The sequence below is a fragment of the Bufo gargarizans genome, chromosome 2, assembly GCF_014858855.1.
Source record: "Bufo gargarizans isolate SCDJY-AF-19 chromosome 2, ASM1485885v1, whole genome shotgun sequence".
Classification (NCBI taxonomy): Eukaryota; Metazoa; Chordata; class Amphibia; order Anura; family Bufonidae; genus Bufo; species Bufo gargarizans.
In genome coordinates, this window is record NC_058081.1 from 51853486 (window position 1) to 51870163 (window position 16678).

Below are 16678 nucleotides of genomic sequence, written 5' to 3' on the forward strand. Positions count from 1 at the left end.
CCCGTTGATACATATATTAATTTTTGGACGGGATCCTACATACTTAGGCATCCAGCTTGGATCCTTTGTACCTACTGTTCTACCTCCCGAGGGGCGGTCCTCTGCCTCAGGGGTTGCCCGTTGTAACTGCCAGCACATTAATTCAGTATGTCCATATTTCTTGCAGTGGTGGCAGACAGGCTGCTTTCTACTTCTGGGCCGATACCTCGGTCGCCCATCAGGTTCTTTTGGATATACTTCTCCATATGCAGGTGGGAGCCTTGGAGGAAAAGGACCTTCATCTTCTAGTAACAATGGTCTCTCCCACTCCTCTATTTTCTTACACACCTTCTCTAAGCTTAGAGTAAGATGGTTCACTTGCTCCATTAGTGCTGCCACTACATCTGTGACTGGAGCCTGGGTGGCCTGACCGACTCCTGCAGACCCCACATTAACAGTCTTTGGCTGACAAGCCTGGGGTTCAGGGAAGGTTGCTGGCCCTGGAGCAGGGTTCTGGCCTAATATACTGATGGCCAATTCCTTAAAGTCCAGAAATGTACAGTGGGGGTGTTGAGCTGACAACATGCGTAGCTGGCCCTTTAAGTGTTCAGTACCGATGCCCGCAATGAATTGCTCTCTAAGAGTCCGGTCCTGGTCCTCAGCTTCTTTAGGATCCACTTGGACTACAGTTCTCAGCGTCTCTTGTAAGGACAGGGCAAAATCGCGGCGCGACTCTCCAGGCTGCTGCTTTCTGCTGAAGAAACGCATTTTAACTTCTGACACCGTTCTGGCTTCAAATGTGGTGCCCAAGCGATCAAAGATCTGTTCCAGGCTACTCTTCTCAGAACGGGGCCATGACATTACTTCCCTGCGGGCGGCCCCTTCTAACTGAGCTAAGAGGATCTCCATTTGTTGCTCAGCAGTTATGGGATAGAGCCGGAACAAGGCCAGTATCTGTTCCCTAAAGTCTTTTAACTTGTGGGCTTCCCCTGAATAACGTGGGAACCAGGGGGCCCCGAAATAGTACGGCATGGTTAGCGACATCAGGCTGGGCGGTGCCGCGGCGGCAGGGGCCCTAGAGTCGGCTGTGGGTACTTCAGCAGGCACGACTGGGGCCGCTTGCCCGATTTCCTCAGGTGCGGACATGGCGTTGCTAGGTGAGTATGGCCCTTTAAATGTAGCGGAGTGGACCGGAGCGGCAATGGCAGTAACTTTAACATTTTTTTTTTTTCAGACAAGTCTTTGATTACTAGTGGGGGTCCCTCCGGTGCCCTGGCAGGGGTCGGGAAGCTTCCGGTAAGGTAAGCGGAGAAACCGGCAAAAGTTTTTAAAGTCTGTACTTACTCCGGCGGTGCTCGCTCCAGGTCTCGCGAGATGCGCAGCTACGGGTGTCGGACGTCCCTCGTACCGCGTCAGCAGATGGGCGCGGCCTCTCGTAACTCCGGGACTCAGGTAGGCGGCACCTTTTCTTCCAGACAGGGCGGCGTTCTTCTTCCTTGTTGGCTGGGCGATGGCTCCGTCTGGTTCTTTTCGCGACAAAGTCCTCTTTTTCGCGCCAAACAGCTCCACGAGGCGCACTTGTAATCCAATCACGGTTAAGTGGGCAATATGGCTGTCTATTCACTGACAGCAAGCGGTGACTTAAATCGGCAGCAAACAGTCCATACAATACAATCTTCACACCGCAATTATCACAGTTCACTTTGGCCCAGCAATTTTCAATAAAACAATTGGGGCATGTCACTTTAAGGCAATTTTCAGCACACAGTTTTTGTATCCGCAATGGCGCAGAAATGTTCGTATCCTGTTCGTGACGCCAATTTATGCAACACGCCAGACCTGCAGGGTATAGTGAAGTGAGGTCACGGTTATGGGCAATCGAGGGTTGCTCACTGTATTGGAGAACCCTGGGCAGGCATGTGGTGAGAGGTAGACACGGTTCCTCTGGGGCACACTCTGTATGTAGGGACCAGGCCTGATGGTGGATGAGGTGCCCTGGATGTTACGGGTATTTTGAGTGCCTGGGGCAAGGTCCCTTTAAGGTTCGTGACGCCAGTGCCATTGACGGTGGCACACCGGTTGATAGTTGGAATAAGTGAGGTACACAGGTGGTATAGTGAACCAAACGTTGCTTTACTACACAGTCCAACTTTGTACATGCAGAGGGTGACACAGTCTTTTAGTTCACAGCTTTACAAGCAGACTTATTTCACAAGATGGCAGGTATTGATTATGCAAGATACGCAGAGGGTAAATCCACAATGCACTCAGAATCAGGTTGTACCTTTCCTCAGAAATAGCGTACACTGTTCTTTCTAGAACTCCTGTCTGGCTTTCTATCCCAAGGCCCGGATGCCTAAATGGTGGCTTAAATCCTTGGTAAATATATCTTCCTCTGGTATTAGATCCTTGCTTTATCTTCTAAAGCATCTGCCCATCAGGGTACTTATCTTTCCCTGTGATATCCTTACTTGTCTGGTGAAGGACTGTGGGTTTCTCCCAGGAGGTTCTGTCCTGCTACTGGGGTGGCTTCAGAGCTAACTAAGGCTCTCTTGGCTTCAGGCAGATGAGGTAACTCCTCTAATCCCCTGGAATGAACTACCTTTCCCCTGTCTGGGCCTTCCTATATATATCTAGGGCTCTCTAGCTCCCTCTAACGTCTGGGAGGCTAAATTACACCCTGACAGGCCTGACACCCAGATAACACAGGGAAAAACATGCACATGACATTCAATGCAATGAAACACATTAACCTGTGTAGTGCCCACCTTTACCTAGTGGGACACTACATATTTTCTTCACCAGGGAAATAATTCTTCGGTCATCCACCACAGTTGTTTTCCGTGGCCTTCCGGGTCTTATGGTGTTGCTGAGCTCACCGGTGCGTTCCTTCTTTTTAAGAATGTTCCAAACAGTTGTTTTGGCCGCGCCTGATGTTTTTGCTATCTCTCTGATGGGTTTGTTGTGTTTTTTCAGCCTAATGATGGCTTCACTGATAGTGACAGCTCTTTGGATCTCATCTTGAGAGTTGACAGCAACAGATTCCAAATGCAAATATCAGACTCATTGTAATTGGGATAATGAGGGAATAACACACACCTGGCCATGGAACAGCCGAGAAGCCAATCGTCCCATTACTTTTGGTCACTTAACAAGTGGGAGGCACATATGCAAACTGTTGTAATTCCTGCACCGTTCACCTGATTTGGATGTAAATGCCCTCAAATTAAAGCTGACCGTCTGCAGGTAAAGCACATTTTGTTTGTTTTATTTCACATCCATTGTGGTGGTGTATAGAGCCAAAAATTTTACAATTGTGTCGGTGTCCCAATATTTATGGACCTGACTGTATACAATCAATCAATGCTACAGGGTATATAAGCGCTAAAGCCCGGCCATCAGAGCCAAAGATGTCACTGAATACACTGCTGGGTGGACTTTTCCGTCCAGCAGCCCCACTGAGAGCCCGGTTCCTCTCCGTAATTCCAAAAATTGGCTTTGTCCTAAGCAATTCAGTGCAAGACAATGGAGAAAAAAATTCTATAAAGCCAACTTTGTATCTGCTATTTCTATGTCATATCTAAGTATGTGTCACGGATGGTGTTGCAGAAAACAAGAAGTAACAAATAAAGATCCGACTGACTTGATCCCAAACTAAAGAACAAATGGGTGAGCCCTATAAAAGCCCTAGAGCTCTCCCTGACTGCTCAGCCCATGCAAAGATCTTTGTGATAGAAAGTTGCATGTCCACATACCTAGACTGAGTGACACCTGCAAACCCTATAATAGTGAGGGGACACGGCCACCGGCTCCTTGCACTTAATACAGAGGGAGTCAGGGTCACCTAGAATCAAGCCAACAGGAAAACACTAATACAGAAATAGACTTATCTGAGGAACCAGCAGTAGTAGCATCTAGCAGTGAACACAATCCAGGAAGTAGTATAAACCACAAAGTGAGGCAGTATGGGAGGGGATATACAGGGAGTGCAGAATTATTAGGCAAGTTGTATTTTTGAGGATTAATTTTATTATTGAACAACAACCATGTTCTCAATGAACCAAAAAAACTCATTAATATCAAAGCTGAATATTTTTGGAAGTAGTTTTTAGTTTTTTTTTAGTTTTAGCTATTTTAGGGGGATATCTGTGTGTGCAGGTGACTATTACTGTACATAATTATTAGGCAACTTAACAAAAAACAAATATATACCCATTTCAATTATTTATTTTTACCAGTGAAACCAATATAACATCTCAACATTCACAAATATACATTTCTGACATTCAAAAACAAAACAAAAACAAATCAGTGACCAATATAGCCACCTTTCTTTGCAAGGACACTCAAAAGCCTGCCATCCATGGATTCTGTCAGTTTTTTGATCTGTTCACCATCAACATTGTGTGCAGCAGCAACCACAGCCTCCCAGACACTGTTCAGAGAGGTGTACTGTTTTCCCTCCTTGTAAATCTCACATTTGATGATGGACCACAGGTTCTCAATGGGGTTCAGATCAGGTGAACAAGGAGGCCATGTCATTAGATTTTCTTCTTTTATACCCTTTCTTGCCAGCCACGCTGTGGAGTACTTGGACGCGTGTGATGGAGCATTGTCCTGCATGAAAATCATGTTTTTCTTACCTTGCAGACTTCTTCCTGTACCACTGCTTGAAGAAGGTGTCTTCCAGAAACTGGCAGTAGGACTGGGAGTTGAGCTTGACTCCATCCTCAACCCAAAAAGGCCCCACAAGCTCATCTTTGATGATACCAGCCCAAACCAGTACTCCACCTCCACCTTGCTGGCGTCTGAGTCGGACTGGAGCTCTATGCCCTTTACCAATCCAGCCATCTGGCCCATCAAGACTCACTCTCATTTCATCAGTCCATAAAACCTTAGAAAAATCAGTCTTGAGATATTTCTTGGCCCAGTCTTGACGTTTCAGCTTGTGTGTCTTGTTCAGTGGTGGTCGTCTTTCAGCCTTTCTTACCTTGGCCATGTCTCTGAGTATTGCACACCTTGTGCTTTTGGGCACTCCAGTGATGTTGCAGCTCTGAAATATGGCCAAACTGGTGGCAAGTGGCATCTTGGCAGCTGCACGCTTGACTTTTCTCAGTTCATGGGCAGTTATTTTGCGCCTTGGTTTTTCCACACGCTTCTTGCGACCCTGTTGACTATTTTGAATGAAACGCTTGATTGTTCGATGATCACGCTTCAGAAGCTTTGCAATTTTAAGAGTGCTGCATCCCTCTGCAAGATATCTCACTATTTTTGACTTTTCTGAGCCTGTCAAGTCCTTCTTTTGACCCATTTTGCCAAAGGAAAGGAAGTTGCCTAATAATTATGCACACCTGATATGGGGTGTTGATGTCATTAGACCACACCCCTTCTCATTACAGAGATGCACATCACCTTATATGCTTAATTGGTAGTAGGCTTTCGAGCCTATACAGCTTGGAGTAAGACAACAAGCATAAAGAGGATGATGTGGTCAAAATACTCATTTGCCTAATAATTCTGCACGTAGTGTAAAGGAAGGCAATCACTGTGTCACGGAAGGTGTACAGGAAACAAGACCAAGCAACATGCATATATGACTCACTGGATCCAAAGCTAAGGAACCAAAAGGGAGACCCCTGCACAAGACCTGAGACTTTCCCTGGCTGCTCAGCCTATGCAAAGATCCCAAAGGTGGATGGTTGCATATCCACGTACCTCGACTATATAACCCCTGAACACCCTACAATAGTGAGGGGACACGACCACCGGCTCCCTACACCAGACACGGAGGGAGTCAGGGTCACCTGGGATCCAGCAAACAGAAAATAACAGATAAATGTACAGCACTTAACTTTGTAGCAGACTGAGAAACAGGATCAGCATGCACACACTCCAGTAAGAAGTATAAGCCGCCCAGTAATGCATTATGGGGAGGAATTTAAAGGGAAGCAATCAGTCCAACTACATGACAGCTGAGAGAGGCTAACGAGATGAGGAACTGAAAACCAAAACAAAGAAAACTCAAGGAGGAGGTTCTGAAAGGCTTCTGTCAGAGCTTCTCAGCTGTCTGGTTGTGACACACTGCTAATAGATGACAGCTGGAAGAGGGAGAAGAGATGTCAAAGCGAAACCAAAACAAAAGAAGATCATGCAGGAGGTACTGAAGAACGTCTGTCAGAACTTCTCAGAGATCTGGTGGTGACAGTATGTTGATGTGGCATAGGTGCTGCTTAAACTAAATTTTGTTGGTTAGTGACCGATTCAGTTTATCATTATGTTTGCAAAAACACGAGTAAAAGACAATCATAATAACGACAAATGAAGAAGGGCTTTTAATGTATTTCAAAGAAAAGTGCTATCCAGGATGGCTCATTCACATGAACAAGTCCCTATTGGGAATCAGGAGACGGGCATGAGCATGATCCTCGTCTCTGGACACTGCTCGTAAAGAAAGAGCAAACGCCATTTTCATGATTTCGGGTTTGGTGTGCCTCTGCATGCGCTTACCTCTATAGCATCAAATTAGCAACTTTTTTTCCAATATTATTCTGTGTATTTTTAGATGAAATACAAGGAGGCACTCGGCATCGTAGTGAGCAATCCTCGTTTATTCCAAAGCAAATGAATAACAAGGCAGGGGCGGACCAACGTCCATATAACACACGCTCCACGTAGGTTTGTCAACCACAGCCTTGTCCTCCAGTAAGTATATTTCTGAAGGATACATCGAAGATTTTTCACTACGATGTAGAGTCCCACCTTGTTTTCTATTTACCATTATCATTACTTTTTCCATGTGCATTAGCAACGTGAGTAGTGTGATAGGAGGCCCACAACCGCGATATAGTACAAGGTATAGGTAAGCAAGCACTGCCACCACAACTCTTATTTTCCTTCTCGACTTTCATGACTTGGTATAGTTAAGGTCACAAAACATTATAAATCACGAAAACTGCCTTTGGCTCCACCATTCCATACCCTGGCATCATACACATGGTGCAGGATCCATGCAAGTGATCTACTCCATTGAGAAAGCAAAAAATGCAATAAAGCAATAGAAAAGGTTTCATCTCGGTCAAAGGCCGTGAACTCGGCAGGGCTATCAGGATGTGGTTTGTGGCCCAAGTATTCATGGTCAGGGTCTGGAAAAGAATTCCGTACTGTTTTCACAACGCATGATGGAATTGGACGCCGGGTGCCAGTCCCCAAGTATCCATGTACCCGGGCAGTGAATGACCTGTACGCTGCCTTTCTGTGAAGTCTGTAAAAAATAAAAATAAAATAATATTGTTTGTGGAAAGGAGGGATGTAGACACCACTATGACCATTTGGTATCATAATGATTTATTTTTAACCCCCATTACCCTTTATCACAGCTACTAGCAGGGTCCCATCAGCACCAAGCAAAAACACTTCACAGGGTCCCTCCACCTACACCGTGTGTCCGCTTTAACCCTTTCCCAAGGCTTTTCTGTAGCTCACGAGCTGATGAACTGCCTTTACCCAGTAACTGCACCCCCAGTCCTTTTCCAATTTCCTTGCAAACAATGCCAGACATGATCTGACCATCTTACCAGACGCACAGACTAGCAGACTCCTGCACAGCCATGCCATCAGGAAATATCGGATGGATACTTTTCTTGCCAGCAGGGCTGTGCCGCGCTCCCTCCCCTCTGCTCTCTGCCTCCGCCACATCCTGTGACAACTCTCCATATATGGCCAGTGACGTCATAGGAGCTCTCAGAGGCAAGCGACGGTTGCCTTACCACAGCCTCCGTTCAACAGATTTTTTATATTTTACGAGACACAGCAGGATGGAATACTGCCGTCTACTACACTATTCCATACTGGTTTATACCAGCCCGATAGAGGGAAAAAGGATACTATTTTCTACTCCATCACACAAATCAAACTCTATTCATATGTTTAGCGTGTGCATCTGGAGGTTCACAGGTGTTCATGAAAAACGTAGATGATAAACCGTTCAGGAACCCACCCGAGGACAACGTAAATCATCTATCAAAATAAATCCAGGTGTAGTTTGTGCTTGCAGTCATCGGTTATCGGTTCTGTTTATAACTAAATTCAAAAAACATAATTGTAAAGGAACCCATATAATACAGATGAGCCCTTATGCAGCTTACTCCCGAACAAACAGCCGAAAAATCCTTAATAAAGCGAATAGAAGATCCCAGTCCCCCAAACATGCTCCGAGACTCCATGAAGGGGTAAAATCTGTGTGTTTTATTAGCAGTTGAATCATTTCTTTTATGCCCTGCTCCCATGCAAGGGAGACACCCACAACAAATATACATTAACCACTAACACAAAGGTTACAACCCACATAGAATCCTCCCCTCTGCCTGTGATATGATCATAGTAATGTAAAAACTCCAGCAAATAGCGTTGCAAAAAAGAATCTTTTAATAGACATATGCGGCTGTGTAAAATTCATGACGTTTCGGCCATACATTAGCCTTCATCAGACTACAGCAAAACAAAAGAAAGAAAAGAAAATAATATGAACACATCTTATATATACATATTTATAAAGTGTGCCATGGCAAGTGATATGATCATGGTACACCATGGTTAACATAATCATCACAGGCAGGAGAATACACAATGTCCTCTGTCCTGGAGACAACTGAGTTGTGATTCAATTATCTCTCAGGACAGAGGGCAATCGCCAATACACACAGAGAGACAATGGAACAGACCTCACTACTCAACGTATACAATGTACCACCCTTTACAATACACATAGACATTTCACATCCCAACATGACACGAATTAGTTAGTAAAAGTCTCTTGGGCCTGGCTGTCCTCATGGCTTTTCTGTCCAAAACCGGTTCTACACAGTCTTTTGTCCTGGAGACAATTGAGAAGTGATCCACTTATCTCCCAAGGACAGAGGCAAGACTCCATTAGCCACATGGTAGCAAAAGACAGCAGAATACATGGACCCACATAACTATGCAGCCATTGCACAAAACCGGTGCATTCAACATGGGACCGTAATCACATGGTTTAGTGGCAACTGGGTGGTCAATAGGAACATTCGCCACTTCATTCGTGTGTTTTTGGTCTCCATTCGTCTGGATGAGTGGTCGGCAATAGCAGGGCAGGAACTCACGAACGGAGTTAAATTCGCATAAAACAAGTAAAAGTAAGCAGAACCTCCCTTTCTCCACAACAATGTCCAAGGGTTCCTTCAAGAGGAATTCCATTTTGTTCCGTATATGGGCAGCATAATGGATCATTCTGGTTTATGCCGACGGGACTCTCGCTAGTATAAGGTGAAACAGAGGGATCCATTTTGCTGGCCAATAGACTACTGTTATGTTTGATCAAAACGGTCTGAAAAAGGCTTACGTTTTGCATTCCATCAGGAAAGTCATTATATTTCGTTATAAACATAATCTATATCGGAATACTGTAACCCTAGTGTAAACCTGCCCTAATACGTTACCTGTGCAATTCAGCAGGTTATGATATGATAGCAGTCAGTCCATAGAACAGCAGCTTTTATTGGATTACACAGCGCTAAAGCCATAAAATGCATGGTAATGCATAGGCAGCGGCAATGGCAGGGAGGCCTCCGCACCAGTTGTCAGACTGCTGCACACCCTAAACAGCCGTATCCCCATGATATGTTGACAATGCCCTGCAAAGTGCACAGAAGGGAAAAGCACCTCACCTGTTGACATCCTTTTCAGCCTGGGTTGTTTGAAATTGTCCAATTGTCTTTAAAACAATATTTACTGTGTCCTCTCGCTGACAAAGAATGTCAAAATACTCATGTTGAATAATGCAATTAAAGTCACATAGTTAGGGTTCCACATTGGCTCGATGTTGGTCGGCACCTGTGTGCAGTGAGAAGAAGTAACCCATTCAGTGCTCCTGTTCGCTGTTCTGTCTCCTCCGATGCAAAGATAATAGAGTTGGAATTTTGGCTCAATAGGGGATTTGATCGAAAACATTCTATGTCAGATGCATCACCAGCATATTGTAGCCTTAGTTCGTTTAACAAGGCCAGCACCTTAAAAAAAAAAAAAAAAATTTTTTTTTTACTTATTTCTAACTAGCAGAAGGACCGGCTTCGCTCGGCTATATTTCATCTATGTCATTTACTGTTTGTGTGTGTCGTTAAAAGATATCGACAGTATCCCCCATAACAGTGACCTCTACAGCACCCCGCCCCTTTAACAGTGAACTCCACAGTCCCCCACCCCTTAACACTGCCCCCCCCCCCACAGGCCACGCCACTTTAAAATGGGACCTCCACAGCAGCTCATCCCCTTAACTTTGACCTTTACTGCAGCCTGCCCCTTTAACAGTGACCTTCACAGCACCCCACCCCTTTAACAGTGACCTTCACAGCACCCCACCCCCTTAACAGTGACCTCCACAGTACTCTGCTGCCTTAACAGTTACCTCCACAGCAGTTGCCCCTTTAATAGTGGCCCCTACCCCCTTAACAGTGACCTCCACAGTGTCTGCCCCTTTAACAGTAACATCCACAGTGCCTGCCCCTTTAACAGTGACCTCCACAGTGCCTGCCCCTTTAACAGTGACCTCCACAGCGCCCTGCCTTTAATGCTAGGGCTACACGATGACATGTGTCGCACGACATTTGGTCTCAACAATTTTTATAATGATGGTCTATGGCAGGTATGGCCAACCTGCGGCACTCCAAATGTTGTAAAACCGCAATTCCCACCATGCCCTGCTGTAGGCTGACTTGTAAACAGTCTGGGCATGCTGGGAGTTGTAGTTCTGCAACAGCTGGAGAGCCATAGGCTGGCCATCCCTGGTCTGTGGTGTTGCACTGCGACATGTGACATGCTGCGACTGTGTAACACCCCAGAGTTATGTTACAAAACCCTGCTACAACCTGTTAAGTGTATTTATATTGTCATCTTGTGTAATTTCATGTAATTCTCTCAAATGTGCATTGGAATCCTTGTTAAATATACTTTGCTGTAATTTTCATGTTCACCAGCAGATGGCAGCAATGTGTTACCAGGGACTTAGTGTCAGTTTAGTGTTTCTAAACTGGAATAGTACATTCCAGTTTAGCGCCCCTTCTATGAGCAGAAGTGGACTGGCCCATGTCCTGCCTCATGGGGAGAGAAGGAAGTTAGAGTTAGTGTGCCAGCCACCCTGGCTAGGGGAAGGCTGTGTGTGTAGGAGCTCCCAGTCCTAGGGATCCAAGCCTTCTGTCTCGGCTGAGACAAAAGATCATCATTCCCAGCCTGAGCCTTGCAGCCTCAGCTGGTGAAAACAAGCAGCCACCTCCAGAACTCCAGGAAGAAGCATACCCTGTGAGCACAACTGTGAGTACCGTCCAGAGACCAGGAGAAGCCAAATTCCTCCTCAGCTAGTCAGTCCTATACACAGCAGAAGATAGTAATTCCTGCCACATTACAGAGCCACAAGCAGACGACTTATCCTGCAAAGAGCTCAAGGCACATGATAGAAGCAGAAGATAGATTGTGACAGTGCCCAAACACCTTGATACATGTCTCTGTGCCACCTCCATAGCCCATGTGACAGTGCCCAAACACCTTGATACATGTCTCTGTGCCACTGCCATATTTCGATTTCGGATAAAACATCCAAAGTCGATAGGCATAAACCAATACAGTCTAATACTGTAGGGAGCTCCTGCTCCGTACAGTGTTAGAACAACGTTTTATGCAAATCGACTTTGGATGTTTCATCTGAAGTCAATTCGCTCATCCCTAGTTGTTACTTAAATAAATAAATAAATCTTTTAGTGCAATTACTCAATGTGGATATAAAGCTCTCCCATTTATCCTCAGTATTATTATGTGACAGTAGCTGCTCCCAGTCTATGCCCTGAAATGCTGCCCTCAACCTGGGGAAATTAGCCTTTTTAAAATTCAGTGTCTTTGCTCTGCCTGACAGAGTTTGCTTCTTATAGTGTAGGGGGAATATAATTTATTAATATTGTGGTCACTATTACCTAGTGTTTCTCGAACAGTAACATTTGCAACATTTATTAGTATGATCCCCCCCCACCCCCCACACACTCCTCCCAGATCCTAGTTTAAAAGCTCCTCCCACCATCTTACCATTCTTTCCCCGAGGGCAGTTGCACCCTCCCCATTAAGCTGCAGCCCGTCTCTACTGTAGAGCCTGTAACCGACAGAGAAGTTGGCCCAGTTTTCCATGAACCCAAACCTTTCCTTCCTGCACCATCTTCTGAGCCACTTATTTAACTCCCTAAGCTCCCGCTGTCTCTCTGGTGACGCTCGTGGCACTGGTAGTATTTCTGAAAACACTACCTTGGAGGTCCTGGACTTGAGCTTCTCTCCTAGTTCCCTAAAATATTTTTTAAGGACCTTCTATCTCCAGTTTTAAGGACCTTCTATCTATTTTTAAGGACCTTCTATCCTGACTTGGTGCCAATGTGTGCCATGACCATTGGGTCTTTCTCAGCCCCACCCAGCAATCTGTCAATCCGATCCACAATATGCCGAATCCGAGCACCCGGAAGACAACACACTGTTTGGCATTTACGGTCTCGGCGACAGATGACTCTGTCTGTCCTCCTAATAATAGAATCCCCTACCACCAGCATCTGTCTGACCTTTTCTGCACTCCTTTTCCCATCCTTCCTGCAGCGGTCATCCTCCTGGTTGCTAGGAGAAATGCCCGTCTGCAGTGTTGCTGGCCCTGGGCTTTCATCCCTAATATCAGCCAAATGGGCATATTTACTAGGGTGTTCCAGCTCAGGACTAGCCTCCCTGGCACTTTTCCCTCTACCCCTTCTTCCTACATTAACCCAACTGCTGACCTGAAGGTCCTGATCTTGCCTTCCTCCTCCCACCTCCATTTCACGGACCCCAGTCAGCGCCTGCACAGTGAGGTCTAAGCCTCTCCTCAGGTCTGTAATGCTCCTGCGTGTTGTAAGCTGTACATTTAGATCCACGATCTGGGCTTCCAAATATTCAACATGATTGCATCTAGTGCAAACGTATCCACCCTCGAATGGCTCTTCAAGGCATGCATACATTGCACAGGACACACACTTAGTAGCATTGTCCATGGAGCACATGTTTAAATAGGGATGAAGAGTAAAGAAGGAAAACAGTAAATTAGACCCTGTCTGCTGTAGTTGGAGAACTAGCTAGAATCAAGCCAACAACACACAAGGACAATCTATCAAACCTTAGTTCCTTGCTCCTTGTCTTACACTCCAGTTCTTTAACCTCCACTTATTCAGAAGCCAGTACAGCAAGCCCAGGTAGAGCGAGCTCAGGATGAGTCCATCAGTGCAATTAATAGCACCTGGGAGCACAAACCTTTCCCCTTCACCAGGTGCACAGCAGAGGAAAAAAATGTTTTGTTTTTTCTTTCCTCTTACAGGACTGCTGATTGGGTGTTGGTGAAGTGTCTCTGGATCCTTCCACCATTTGTGCAAATAACTGAAAAGAGACGAATAGTGGGACTTCGAGAAGCTGTGTGGTCCATCTGTCAAGTCTTGGAAGGAGTTGGAAGAGAAGTTTCTGTAGTGCGGACAGTGGTCAGAGGGGGGCGCTCACACATGTGGAGGGGGTTCTGGACGGTCAAGACAGACAGATGATCGCCAAGATGGCTGCTGTATTTGAAAGGACAGACACGGGGTCACAAGTCGCTTCTGCAGTAGTCCCTGCAGTGACCACATGGACCATGAGAAACCATCTACTTCAGGGACGCTTAACCTGCGTCCCTCCAGCTCTTGCAAAACTACAAATCCCAGAATGCCTGGACAGCCTACAGCTATTAGGAAATGCTGAGAGTTGTAGTTTTGCAACAGCAGGAAGGCCACAGATTGACCATCCCTGGTACTAGAAGCAGGACTTTATTCACACACTGCACAGCTTCACTGCCACTGACCTCTCATCATCGAGGACGCCCGCACTGGTGTCCCAGCAGAGCCCACTGGAGGCAGGAATGGTGGACAATAGAGTTCAGTGATGAAAGCACATTCCTCCTGGTGATAATAATGGCCGCATCAGAGTTCACAGGAGGGATGGAGAGCGCCTGCTGCCATCATACATAATGTGGAGACCCAGAGGACCAACACCAGGAGCGCCATTACCTACTAGCCCGTTCCCATCTGGTATTCGTGGAGGGAACACTGACCGGCCTTCACTATGTTCAGGACATCACTGAACCAGTTCTACTGCCTTTTCTGACTCAGGAGATGTGGTCTTCCAACCACAAAACGGCCACCCACACACAGCCCTCATTATGTGCTCTTCAGGGTATCCAGCAGCTCTCCTGGTCAGCTTGATCACTAGATCTCTCCCCCATCGATAATGTCTGGGGGGAGGGGGGAATGACAGCTCTTCCATGCAGAGAAGACAACAACCACCTTGGCTGAACTGCGGGTCCAAGGTGAAAGAGCCCGGAATGACTACAGGAGGACATCCACCATCTGTATGGCCGTCACCATGCCAGAGTGGCCGCCTGCATCTCAGCAAGGGGAGATGCCACCCAGTATTAATGTGACCTCACCATGTACCCTGCTGTAGAACCCAAAATAAAGGGGGCACCACAAAACATCACCCGCAGTTTATACTTATGTCAATCTTAGTTCAGGCATGTTGAGTTTTCCAGGTGTTCATTTTCCATAGTGTAGATAAATTTAGGATGAGATCAGTGGCGACTCTAGGAACAATATATAGGGGGGGCACAAAGATACCACAGTCAAAAATGGGGGGGCAAAAACAAAATAAGATTACAAAATACGAGAGAGTTGCGGTCTGCAGGGATACAGTTATAATAAAACAATTTACTTACAAAAGAAGCTATTCAGTCGTCTGCTGTGCTGTCCTCTGCTTGCTTCCACGGATTCTTTCCCCTTCTTTCTGTCTCTCGTCAGTGCACAGGCGCACTGTTATGGTGGATCTGTGGAAGACACACTGTTATGGGGGATCTGTGGATGACACATTATGCCTCTCATCACTCCCATATCAGCCCCCATATAAGCCCTTATGCCTCATTAGCCCCCATTATTCTTCTTATTAGCCCCATTGGCCCCCATTATGCCTCATTAGCCCACATTATGCCTCTAATTAGCCCCCATTATGCCTCTTATTAGCCCCCATTATGCCTCCAATTAGCTCCATATGCCTCCAATTAGGCCCCATATGCCTTCAATTAGCCCCCATATGCCTCCTATTAGCCCCCATATGCCTCCTATTAGCCCCCATATGCCTCCTATTAGCCCCCATATGCCTCCTATTAGCCCCCAATTAGCCCCCATATGCCTCCAATTAACCCCATATGCCTCCAATTAGCCCCATAGACCCCATATGCCTCCAATTAGCCCCCATATGCCTCCAATTAGCCCCCATATGCCTCCAATTAGCCCCCATATGCCTCCAATTAGCCCCCATATGCCTCCTATTAGCCCCCAATTAGCCCCTATATGCCTCCAATTAGCCCCCATATGCCTCCAATTAGCCCCATATGCCTCCTATTAGCCCCCATATGCCTCCTATTAGCCCCCATATGCCTCCTATTAGCCCCCATATGCCTCCTATTAGCCCCATAGACCCCATATGCCTCCAATTAGCCCCCATATGCCTCCAATTAGCCCCCATATGCCTCCTATTAGCCCCCAAATGCCTCAAATTAACCCCATATGCCTCCAATTAGCCCCATAGACCCCATATGCCTCCAATTAGCCCCCATATGCCTCCAATTAGCCCCCATATGCCTCCAATTAGCCCCCATATGCCTCCAATTAGCCCCATAGACCCCATATGCCTCCAATTAGCCCCCATATGCCTCCAATTAGCCCCCATATGCCTCCAATTAGCCCCCATATGCCTCCAATTAGCCCCCATATGCCTCCTATTAGCCCCATATGCCTATTAGCCCCCATATGCCTATTAGCCCCCATATGCCTCCAATTAGCCCCATATGCCTCCTATTAGCCCCATATGCCTCCTATTAGCCCCATATGCCTCCTATTAGCCCCCAAATATGCCTCCAATTAGCCCCCAAATATGCCTCCAAATGCCCCCATACATCTCCAATTAGCCCCCAAATATGCCTCCAATTAGCCCCCAAATATGCTTCCAATTAGCCCCATATGCCTCCTATTAGCCCCCATAATGCCCCCAGCAGCCACATTTTTTATAAAATTAAAAAAAAAAACACTTACCTCTCCTGCTCCTGGACGGACGCCGCCTGCCATTTTCTCCCTCCTCAGTCGACTGTGCGTGCTCTAAACTGGCGCGCACAGCGTGAGGTCACAGAGCGACCTCACGCTGTGCGCAGCCCTGCACAGCCGACAGCCGAGGACCAGGAAGTGGTGAGTACAGAGCGTTCACCACTTCCTGGTCCTTCTGTACTAATGAGCGCTTCCTTAATGGAAGCGCTCATTAGTATTCACTCGGGGGAATCAGCGGGGGGGCACCTGGGGGGGCAAGGAACAACATAGGGGGGGCAATTGCCCCCCCTCGCCCCCCTCTAGCGACGCCACTAGATGAGATAGATAGATACAAACATCCCAGAAGCTGACAGTATACCAGAGCCTGCAGAGGGAGTACAAACTGGCCCCATATCTGGAGAAACTCCCCAATCCAAAAGACAGACAGATCCTGAGCCGGTACAGACTGAGGGCCCACAGCCTGCTCATCGAATCCGGGCATCACCGACAGAGGTACATGC